Genomic DNA, 12,554 nt, shown 5'->3' on the forward strand with positions numbered 1-12,554 from the left:
TCATGTAGATAGTCAATTTATAATTGCTTAGAATAAATAGGGGTAATTTAGTAATTTTATACTGTTCTTTTAAAAAATAATCTGTCATAGGGAACCCGAAAGGGGCGCCGTGGGGTGCTAACACCTTCCCCACGCGTAACCGACTCCCTTACCCAACTCTGGTTGTAATGGCCAAAGTTGATTTTTAAATCAATTGCCGTATCCCTTTTTCCAATGTTTTGAGTAAAACATTGGTGGCGACTCCACGAACCCTCCTTTTGCGAAAACCACTAATCCATGGAGGGTCCCGCTTGGGATTAATGTGGATTGGTGAGACGTTTTAATAAATAAATTGGATAGGATCGACAAGGTCTCAGTTTGAGAACAAGTCGTTCTAATAATCCAATACATTTTCAAAACTAAAATAATAACGAGTCCAACCATCCTTCGCGAATGCCGAAAGCCCGGTTTCGGGCCGGTGGCGACATTAAGGACTGCCCTTAACATTGTAGATAGGGATCTATTAACTACTTCTGTTTGCCCATCTGTCTGTGGGTGACAAGTAGTAGAGAAAAGTAATTTAGTTCCTAGCCTACTCCAAAGAGTTTTCCAAAAATGGCTAAGGAACTTTGTATCCCTATCTGAAACAATGGTTTTGGGAAGACCATGAAGTCTAACCACTTCCTTGAAAAAGAGTCTTGCTATGTTGCTTGCATCATCTATTTTGTGGCAGGGTATAAAGTGGGCCATTTTACTAAATCTGTCCACTACCACAAAAATAGAATCCATGCCTCTCTGGGTCTTGGGCAAGCCCAAAATAAAATCCATACTGATATCAACCCATGGAGAGTTAGCAACAGGCAAGGGTGTATAGATGCCATGAGGCATTACTTTAGACTTTGCTTGTAAACAAGCTATACATCTAGAGCAAAACCTCTCAACATCCCTTCTCATATGGGGCCAAAAGAATTTTTCCTTTAGAAAACTTAGAGTCTTTTCAACTCCAAAGTGCCCCATGAGACCACCCTCATGACTTTCTTGAACAAGGAGTTTTCTTATAGATCCTTGGGGTATACAAATTCTTCCCTCTTTATATAAGTACCCCTCAGAAATATAGAAACCTCCTTGAGGCTTTGCTAAGCATTGGGTATAATTTTCTTTGAATTCGAGATCATTAGTATACAATTCCTTAATGTGATTAAATCCCAAGATTTGAGATCCAAGGGAGATTAACAAAGTGTGTCTCCTAGAAAGGGCATCAGCCACAACATTATTTTTCCCTTTCTTGTATTTAATCACATATGGAAATTGTTCTAAGAACTCTACCCACTTAGCATGCCTTTTGTTTAGCTTGCCTTGGCCCCTCAAATATTTAAGTGACTCATGGTCACTATGAATGACAAATTCTTTGGGAATAAGGTAGTGTTCCCAAGTTTGAAGGGCCCTAACCAAAGCATAAAGCTCCTTGTCATAGGTAGGGTAGTTAAGAGAGGCACCTTTGAGTTTTTCACTGAAATATGCAATAGGGTGCCCACCCTGTAACAAAACCGCACCTATGCCAACTCCAGAAGCATCACATTCTAACTCAAAAGTTTTTGAAAAATCTGGTAGAGCTAGAAGTGGTGCATGAGTAAGCTTATGCTTTAAAGTTATGAAGGCATTTTCTTGTTTCTCTCCCCATATAAATTCCACATTTTTCTTGACTAAATCATTTAATGGGGAGGCAAGTGTGGAGAAATTAGGAACAAACCTCCTATAGAAGCTTGCCAAACCATGGAAGCTCCTAATATCTCCAACACTTTTAGGAGTGGGCCATTCTTGGATGGCCTTGATTTTCTCGGGGTCCACATGAACCCTTTTTTTACTAATTATAAACCCTAGAAAAACTACACTATCTACACAAAAGGTACATTTTTCTAAATTTCCAAAAAGTTGATTTTTCCTAAGAATATCAAAAACTTGCCTTAAGTGTCCTATATGATCACTTAGACTCCTACTGTATATGAGAATATCATCAAAATAAACTACTACAAATCTACCTATACAATCCCTAAGGACATGATTCATGAGACGCATGAATGTACTAGGAGCATTGGTGAGCCCAAAAGGCATCACTAACCATTCATATAATCCAAACTTGGTCTTGAAAGCGGTTTTCCATTCATCTCCTTCTTTGATTCTAATTTGATTGTATCCGCTTTTAAGATCAACTTTAGAAAATATGATGGCTCCATGAAGCTCATCTAACATGTCATCAAGCCTAGGAATGGGGTGTCTATATTTCACAGTGATGTTGTTGATGGCTCTACTATCACAACACATTCTCCACTTGCCATCTTTTTTTGGAACCAACAACACTAGAACAGCACAAGGACTTAAGCTCTTTCGAACCCAGCCCTTCTCCAACAAATCTTGGACCTGAGACTCAATTTCTTTAGTTTCTTGGGGGTTGGTCCTGTAGGCAGGCCTATTAGGTAGGCTAGCTCCAGGCACCAAATCAATTTGATGTTCTATTCCTCTAGAAGGAGGAAGGCCCATTGGACCCTCAGGAGGAAATAAATCATCAAATTCCTTTAAAAGTGTTTTTATCCCCTTAGGTAAAGTCTCATGTCCACTAGATGTGGCAGTGCAAGAAAGAGTTCCTTTACAGAGAAGGAAATAAGAGGGTTGTTGAATCAAGAGGGTTTGTTTGGAAATTTTATTCTCTTGACTAACGACCTCTAGGGAGGGAACTCCTTTCTCCCTAGATTCCTCTCTATCCTTAAGTTTCACAGATTTTTTTTTTCTCTCTTTTCTTCTTTTTTTATAAATCTCTTTTCACTATCTCTTTTGAGTTTCATTTGTGCTTGATCCTCAGCCACCTGTTGAGGAGAAAGAGGATGAAGCACAAATTTTCTTTCCTTATGTGTAAAGGTAATCTCGTTAGTAAGGCCATTGTGCATGGTTTTCTTATCAAATTGCCATGGCCTTCCTAATAAGATGTGACAAGCTTCCATTGGTACTACATCACATAGCACCTCATCTTCATAGTTCCCAATGGAAATTTTGACCTTTACTTGTTGGTCAACTGCTAAATCACCATCCTCATTAATCCAATGGAGTTGATAAGGTTTAGGATGGGAATTAGTAGTTAAACCCAACTTCTCAACCAGCCTAGTGCTACAACAATTACACCATGAGCCACTATCAACAATGAGAGAACATGCACTGTTTGAAACTTTGCATCTAGTATGAAATATGTTCTCTCTTTGTGATAGAGTATCACTAGGTTGGTTGTTGAGGAGTCTCCTAATCATTAAGAGCTCCCCTTCATAAGGAAAAGTAGACTCTACACCTTTCTCTTGATCACTTGCTTCTTCCTCACTATTACTAGAGGAAGTAGTAGCCTCATCTTGGCTACTATAAATGTCATGCCCCCTCATGATCATTACCTTCTTTGTGGGGCATTGGGAGGCAATGTGGCCTCTCCCTAAACATTTAAAGCACTTAATATCACTAGTCCTAGAACTAGTGTGTGTAGTGTCCTTTCCCTTTCCCTTATCTTTTTCTGTGGCTAGATTTTTGGAGGGTTCAAAAGATTTCTTCTTTTCAAAAGTTTTTCCCTCCTTCTTGGAATCTTTCTTTAGAAATGAAGAGTTGGAGCTATTTTTGTAAGATTTTCTCATTCTTTGTTGTTCTACCCTTACACAAAGTTGGACCAAGTCATTTAGGTCCCTGTAGGCTAGTAGCTCCACTTGGTCTCTTATTTCTAAATTAAGACCACTCAAAAATCTAGCTACAGTAGTAGCTTCCTCTTCCCTAATACAAGCCCTCATCATTAATAGCTCCATTTGTTGCCTGTACTGTTCTACAGACATGTCTCTTTGTTGGAGCCTTTGGAGCTTATTCATAAGCTCCCTCCCATAGTAGGTAGGAATGTGCCTCCTCCTCATTGCACTTTTAAGATCATTCCAATATTGAATTGGAGGATCATTGTGGAGGCGTCTCTCTCTCTCTAGGGCTGTCCACCAATACATGGCATGCCCTTGGAAGCTAAGGGCAGCCAAAGGTACTTTCCTCTCTTCACTTACCCTATGGCAAGCAAAGAGTTGCTCAACCTTCATTTCCCAATCTAAATAAGACTCCACATCATCTTTGCCAAAAAATTGTGGGAGGTCAACCTTGACTTCCCTTGGCCTAGTAATTCTCCTAGGAGTATGTTGGTAGTGATCCCCTTGATTCATGCTTTCATTAGGGGATGTGTATTGGGAATGTGAGCTCCTACTCTTTTTCCTATGTTTCTTCATATCTTCTTTCAATTTTTCCTCCTCTTGTGTTAAAATTCTCAACTCTTCCTCAAGATAAGCAAGTTGTCCTTCTCTTTCAATTCTTTCCTTCTCTCTTTGAATGGACTCTTGCTTTTTCCATAGTTTAAGTGATTTGAGCTCTTTAGTAATGTAAGAAAGACTTTTTGGAGAGCCATCACTTTCACTATGGGAGGAATCTTGAGACATTTTAATTCAAGAGATATTTTTCACACAAAAATAGTTTTTATGAAAATAAGGTTTTGGAGTGCTTTAGACTTGGCACTTAGAGGTCTAAGAGTACAAATTGAACTTTGGAGGGAGGTGAGCTACTAAAGAGCCACTTAATAACCAAGCCTCTTCAAGTAAAAATCTCTAAACCCCCTTGTACTTTTGTCTTGCACAAAACAATTTTCACAAAGAACTTTTCTAAAGAAAATAACAAGCAAGTGCCTATGTGTACAATTTATAAAATGCTTGAAAACATAAAGAGCATGAAAACATAAATTGCTTGAAAACTTAAATGACTGAAAACATAAATTGCTTAAAACATAAATTGCTTGAAAACTTAAACTAGACGTTGAAAGCAATTAAACCTAAGTGAGAGCTTGAAAGGCACCAAAGACCTTCAAGGACCACTCTCACAAGTACTACACGTGATTACTATAAAAGTTCTTAAGGAGAGATGGAGATACACCAAAGGCACTCCAAGACACTCCTTAATAAAGGCCTTGTACAAAAAATTTAGAAAATAAAAATTACAAGGTAAATGAAATTCAAATTTGCTTCAAATGAAATGTAAATTTACACTCCAAATAAAATGTAAATTCACTCTCAAATGAATTTAGTGGCTGCACCTAATTTCAAGGAAAACAAATTAGCCACTAATTTAGAACAAATTTAGAGACGGATTTTGTAATGAAAAACTAGGTTTTAGAAACCAAAATTTCCGTCACTAAATTTAGTTCTAAATTTTCACAAAAATTTTCACAATTGGTTTAGTTTCTTGTTGCTCCAAATCAGCCACCAACTGCAGCCTCACAAGGTGTTTCACTCCTCTCTTTAGAAGCAACTTTGATGTTAGTCACTTCTAGGTGTTTCCAAGAGCCTAGCCACCAAGAGAGAACAAACTCCCTAAGCAACCACCAAAGCCTTCAAGTGGATGTCCTTTGCCTTGGCCTCCTACACCTTTCAAGAAGCACTCAACCACCTTCAAGACTGAATATTAGTGCTAAAACTGAAAATGAACAATTTAGGAAAGCTACACCAATTGGTAGAAGAGAAATGAGACAAAACTAGAAAGAGTTCCACAAAATTGACAAGCAAAAAATTAAGGCAAATTTGGAAGCTAGTACACACAAGAGTAACCTAGGAAAGGCACTAGAATGGATTACAAAATTAAAAGCTAAGATTATGAACAAAAACAAGACACAATATGTGGCTGGACCAACACAAAATTGTCACACAAAATAGATCAAAACCGAGAGCAATATTTTCTCAAATTTTCACTCCTTTGGCTTTTCTTTTGCTATTTTCTTTCTTTTTCTTTTGCAAATTATTTTTCACTTATTTTTCTTTTGATGTTCAGGAGTTTTTAATGCCTTTTTATCACTTATAAGTCTCGGTTTCAATATAGAAAAACTGCAGAAAAAATTCACACAAAACAAGAGGTGTTCACAAGTAGGTTTTTCACTAGTGCTTCACTATTTTGTAGTATTTTTTTTTAGGTCAAATTTTAAGCACTTTGTTTCTTTGTTTTTCTCATGCAATTAGGACACATACACCTCTGTTTTGCCTCTGTTTTATAGCTCAAAAAATTTCAATAAGTTTCCGCCACACAACAAATCACAAAGGAACCTAATAGGAGAGTGTTTATGAACTTTTCTTGACAAAACTTTTAATATGACATAAAGGAAACCTAACTCTAGGAAATTTGCTAGAACTAATAGCAAATTAGGAACTCAAACATGTAAATCAAAAGCACATTTAGGTAGGTTCAGATTTAATAAGGAAAAGACTAACAAAAATCGGACTCAACAAACACAAAACAAAATTAGGTCAAACAAGCTAGTCTAGGAATTTTCAACATGTAAAAGGACTACACATGACATTCTAAGACAAAACAAGTGATTCAAAAACAAAATCTATGCAATATGAATGTTGTCCAATCACGGACACATGTTATAGAATGGATAGACTCAAGAAAAATAAAATGCACAAGTACAAGAACCTAGGCGCACAACAACAATTGATTCAAGAAGAATAGGAACAAGTAAACAAGAATCAATCACTTCATATATGACATATAGGATCCATCAAAAATCATATTAGAACTAGATCCTTGCAGCAAACATAGATTTAGACATAGACAAGGAAGAAACAACACGGATTCAAGTAGGAAAAGTTAGAACAAAAAACCTCAAGAGCACTAGGCTCTAGATACCAAAAATGATGGAGCTAAGTTGAAGAAGATTGATGAACTTCAACTCCTCCATGCTTGGACCGAATGTTCTTGAGGTTAATCCTTTGAAGAAGCTTGAATCTCCATGAAAGAAGCTTCCATGGAGGAGAAGCCTTGAAGAGATGGTTCGGCCACTTCTAGTTAGGGTAGAAGATTGAGGAACCAAAACAAAGGTTGAAGAACCTTTGAGGGAAACCTAGAGTGGAGGTGCTCACGGTTTTGGTGACTCTTGTTTGAGAGAGAAAATTCAGAGTTTATTTCTCAAATATGACAAAAGTGTCTACAAAAGAAGCATTTACAAATATATAGAAAAGAGGTGGCTTCTAGGAGAAGCTAACCTTAACCATGGTTCACTAGGAACCATGGTAAGGTTTACTTAACTCCTATGGTTTTGGCAAGCTTGCAAGGGAAGCTAACCTTGACCATGGTTCACTTAGGAACCATGGTAAGGTAAGCTTACCTTACTTGAGTTTAGAAGCTTGCAAGGCAAGCTTCAAAAACTCAAGAAGGAACTACTAATTTCGGCCATGAAGAGAGCTAGGCGGCTTTGCACTTAATTTGCTCCTTGATTTAATTTGCAAAATCTTGATTTGGTGTAGTTAGGTTCATCATATGATGATGAGACCTAGCTACATCAAATCTATGAAAAATTAGGAGCAAAATGAGTCCAATATCAAAAATTTAGCCTAGGCCCAATTCTGGCCCAATTACTAGTCATACCTCAAGCTTTGCTAAATGTACCCCCTTTTTCCTACTGAAAAAATACAAAATGAATGTGTCAACTGGGGAGGTTAAATGGAGCTAAACTCTCCAAGTAACCTACCTTAAAAACAATATACACATAATAGGAAAAAGCAAATAAAGTGCCTTTCAAATACAAAGGCAAAAATAACCTATACAATAGACTATGTATAAACTGTACAATATGAACAAATAGAATTAGGCCTTCTCTTCATGATAGAGCATTCCAAGTGAAGATTATCTTGGGCCTAACAAGCCCATTAGTCTTCTCAAGATCCAGCTCTTCCTGTATCCTCCTAGCCATAGCTCTGGTCACTGGGCCCTTGGCCCATGGTCTATCAGATTTCTTCCTCGGAGTCTATGGCTTCTTCTTCACTAGAGGAAGATGAAGTAGCTTCATCAAGGCTACTATAGTGATCTTGGGCTTTTAAAACCATGGTTTTCTTTGTAGGACATTGAGAAGCAATATGTCCTCTTCCAAGACACTTAAAGCACTTGATTTCACTTGACTTAGACTCTTTGGAAAGTGCTTTAAAAGATGAATTTTCTTTTTCTTTTCCTTTTTCTTTTTCTTCTTTGGGATAAGGTAGGGAAGAATGGCCCTCCTTCTTAAAACTCTTGGAATAAGAGGGAGTAGAGTCTTTTCGAAATGGTTTTCTTGTAAGTTGATGCTCCACTCTTGAGCAAAGTTGAACAAGTTCATTCAAATCCCTATAAGGTAGAAGTTCAACTTTGTCTCTTATCTCAAGATTAAGACCACTTTGAAATCTAGAGATTGTGGTCCTCTCTTCCTCCCTAATCCCAGCCCTCATCATTAGCAACTCCATAGATTGCCTATATTCTTCCACACTAGAGGACCCTTGTTTCAATCTTTGTAGCTTGTCCATAAGCTCTCGGTCATAGTATGGAGGAATATGCCTCCTTCTTAAGGCACTACGGAGCTCATTCCAATATTGGATTGGGGGCTCATGATTTATTCTCCTTTCTTTTTCTAAGGAGGTCCACCAATACATAGCATGCCCTTGGAAGCTAAGGGTTGCTAAAGAAACCTTCCTATCTTCACTTATTCCATGGCAAGAGAAAAGTTGTTCAACTTTCATTTCCCAATCTAGATAATTTTCAACATTATCTTTGCCATGAAATGGGGGAAGAGTGATGTTAGGTTCCCTATTGGAAGACTCCCTATGTCTATGATGCCTTGGGGGTCTTTGATAGTAACCATCATTGTGATGGCTACTAATGAAGGTATCACTTGGAGGTTGGGTGTGATGCCCTTACTCCTCATGAACACTTGAATGCACATGCCCCTTACCTCTTGAAGGTTGAGGAGAAGTGACTTTTGGTCTTGAACCACTAGCCTCTCCTCCCACAACTAATCTTTCTAGTAATCTTTTTATTTCATCATTATTCTTTTCCAACTCTTTTTCTTTTCTTCTTAATTCTTCCTCTCTTTTTATATTTTCCTCTTCTTTTTTTCTTAGGTACTCTTTCAATTCCCTAAGTTCATCCCTAACACTAGACCTAGTGCTACGAGAATTATGACCATGGACACTAGAATGATCACTCATCTTTGATCAAGAAAAGGTTTTCACAAATTGTTTTCAAAAAGGGATTGAAAATGGTTTTCACAAAGAGTGAGTGATAAAAGGTTTTCACAAATTAAAGGTTTTCAAGGTGCAAGATAGGTAGGAAAGGCCTAAGTGCACAAAGTGAACTTTCAAGGGGAGGTGGACTACAAGGAATCACTTAATAACCAAGCCCTATCAAGTAAAAATCACTAAGCCTTTTCTACTTTTTCTTACAAAAACGAATTGGCACAATCAAAGGTGAGTGTGTGTACGTTACCCCTAGTAGGCAAAACAAGCCTTCTAAACGTAATTGCACAAAGATAAAGTCCTAAGCAATTATACTACTAAAAGCTTTAAAACATGCAAAAAGGAAAGCACTTAAAACATGTCCTAGTCGAGGTCCTAGGTGAAGGTTTTCAAATCACCTTCAACTACACGAACTAAAACCAAGTAGAAGAGGTTTAATAATGGCCAAATTACAAACCAAAATAAAGAAGCTAAGGCCAAAAAACACAAAGAGGCCGAGAGATAAAAATTAAGCAAAAATCAAGTAAAACAAAGATTCAAGTCTTCAAACTCCTCCAAATGGGTTCCTTCACAATGAACAAACGTGTTAGACCTCTCCAAGTGTTTGTTCACTCCTTTATGTGTGGTGTAAGTCCCTCCAAAGGCTAGGCTTGGATTCGGTTCACCCCTCCACTCAAATCCACCAAAGGTGTGAAAATTGACTAGAGTGGTTTTGACCTACAATGAAATTAAAACCAACCCAAAGCAAGAGTCCAAGAAATAAAAACTGAAAAGCACAATTAAGAAAGGCTAAACTCAAAGAGAATTTAAGATGACAAAACAAAAGAGGCCAAGAAAGACAAGCAAAAAAATTAAGACTCAATCAAGGAAAGGAAGCACACAAAGAATAATCCTAGAAAGGCACTAGAATTAGGTTAGTGTTTAGTCCACTTGATTAAGTTCTTTTTGGTGTTTCGGTCCAGCCAAAGGAAAGTCCCAAAATAAGGTCAAAATGTCATAAGTCCAACTCCCAAATGCATAGGTAATTGTCCAAGTCCACAAGTCTAGCAACAAGTCCTTTTTGGTCCAAGAATTTTTTTTTTGTTCTATTCTTTTCACGGCAATTCTTTTTTCTAATATGTCTTGGGTCCGAATTTTTTTTGTTAAATTAAGCCCATATGTTGCTTAGGTTTTGCACTTGTGGATGGTCAAAAATTAGGTTAAAAATTTAGGAGAAGAGAGGATGACAAGTGGCGTTTCTTAGTGGTTCCTTAAGGAATCTTTTTAGTGGAAAAGGTTTGTACTAGTTGGTACAAGTTGTTGGCACAATTTTTTTTTCAGCCACCTCTTAGATTCTTTTAGGGTTCCTTTAAGCATACAAAATTAACCAAAACAAGTGGAATGCAAGGGAAAGAGTGGGCAACAAGTTATATGTATGTGCAAGGAATCATTTCACACATGGAAACTCAAAATTACAAGGAACATGCTAGGACTATTTAGCATGCATGAATGACCTCTAAAAAGCTTCTAAATGTCACGCCCACTATCATGCAATATGGCATATATTTTGTTCATGTGTTTCATGCAAAGTGTTTGGCACATACATGGAATTTATGTAGACAAAATATAGGAAATAGTAATGACAAAACTTAGGTGGATTCAAAAATCAAAAAGCATGTTTATGGCATTTTCATATGAGACTCAAGAAAAATGAAAAGCATGGCAACCCTAAAAAACATGGAAACCTAAAATGGCATGGAAGGCTCACAAGGACAAGGTGTGAACCCTAAAGCTATTCGGCCACACAAAGAAAGCAAGGAGGAAGAAAGTGACCGAAAGCAAAAATAACAAAGAGAAGACTCAAAGAAGACACAAAAGTACTAGATGTTACCCTTGAAGAACCTTGGCTCTTGATACCACTTGATGGGTTCCTTCTCCATGAAATGATGTAGAGATGAAGGAGAGGAAGCCTTGCCCTTGATCTAGGTTCAACAAGGTGGACAAAAGGAGGATATATGGTGAATGAAAGGAAGTTGGCGTGAAATGATGGTGTTTGGGCGGAAGCACTTAGGGTGGAGGTGTTTGGGTGCTCAAAGTTGGCTCACTCCAAGGTAGGTGGAGACCACTCTAGGTTTCCTACTCTCCAAGGGTGGAGATAGGAGGAGGCTAGCCGAAACTATCCTAGGGACTAAGGATGGATTTTGAGGCACAAAAGGCTCACTCAATATCATATAATCCAAAGTGTTTACAAGTGGTGGGGTGTGGGGTTTTTATAGGAGGAGTTGCATTTAGGGTTGCATTTAGGGTTGTATGGCCGAAAATGCCAAGGCCAAATGCACTCCAAATGCAATGCCAAATTAACCCTAGATGCAACTTGGTGGCCAAGTTTGGAATCTATGGGTTTAGATTGGCTATAACAAGGTGCATGATAAGACCATGCAACCTTTGCCCTCCACTTGGGTCTAAGCCTTTCTAACACCAAAAATAGGTCCAAACTTTGCCAAAAATTGCGTCACCTCCTCTAAAACACCCTAGCCCAAAAATTAAAAACCCTAATTATCTAAAACACCCCATAATACAAGGGTAAAATAGGAAATACAAAGAAAATAAATCCTATGACTAAAATACCCCAAAATACAAGGGTAAAATTGGAATAAACCAAATAAATCCTACACTACTCAAAATTAGTCATAGCATTGGACCATGTGATGGGTTTCACATGAAGTACCATGGATGGTCCTCCATCATAACCTACCGGGCGCCTCCTTCTGGGCGCTGGAGGGGGCTCTATAGTGATGTCTGGCATGGACAGCTCGGGAGGAATCTCTGCAGGAGACTCCACAAAGGGTTCTGGAGGGGGGGACTGCACATGGGGCTCTATAGGAATGTCTTGAAAGGACTGCACAGTGAGCTCTAGAGGGATCTCTGCAGGAGGCTCCACAAAGGGATCTAAAGTGACAGGGGACTGGACACGGGGCTCCTCAACAGTCCCCTGGTTTGGGTTGGAAGGTGGCGAACCACCGGCCTCCGCAGCAGTCCCTTGGTTTGGGTTGCAGCACCTCTCAACAAATAGCCTCTTGTTCCATATTATGAGCTCTTTTTCATAGTTGTACCGGACACGTGGGCCAACACGTGCCATTTCGTCAGGCACTCATGCATAGTAAGCCACGTACAAGCATTACCATCAACCTCGGCTCGGCATGAGGCCGAGAACCGACATCAGTCTGGTTAATGCCAATATGGACCATCACTCATCGAGTCGGCTCGGTCAAGTACCGTTCCGACATAGATCAAACCGGAAGTATACAAGCTGCCGTATACGGACTAGACGGCTCGGTCATTTGCCGTTCCGACTAGTATTGAATAGTCGGCTCGGCCTCTTGCCGAAGGGTTAAACAAGTTATAACGGTAATCACAATTAAGAAAGGTAAGTACATGATTAAAGCCTAACAACCAATTAGTACCGTATTACCTAATTTGGTAAATATCTGAGAGGGCCCATCACGCTCAGGCCCA

This window comes from Cajanus cajan, chromosome 9 (assembly GCF_000230855.2).
Source record: "Cajanus cajan strain Asha chromosome 9, NIPB_CcT2T_4, whole genome shotgun sequence".
NCBI classification, from domain to species: domain Eukaryota; kingdom Viridiplantae; phylum Streptophyta; class Magnoliopsida; order Fabales; family Fabaceae; genus Cajanus; species Cajanus cajan.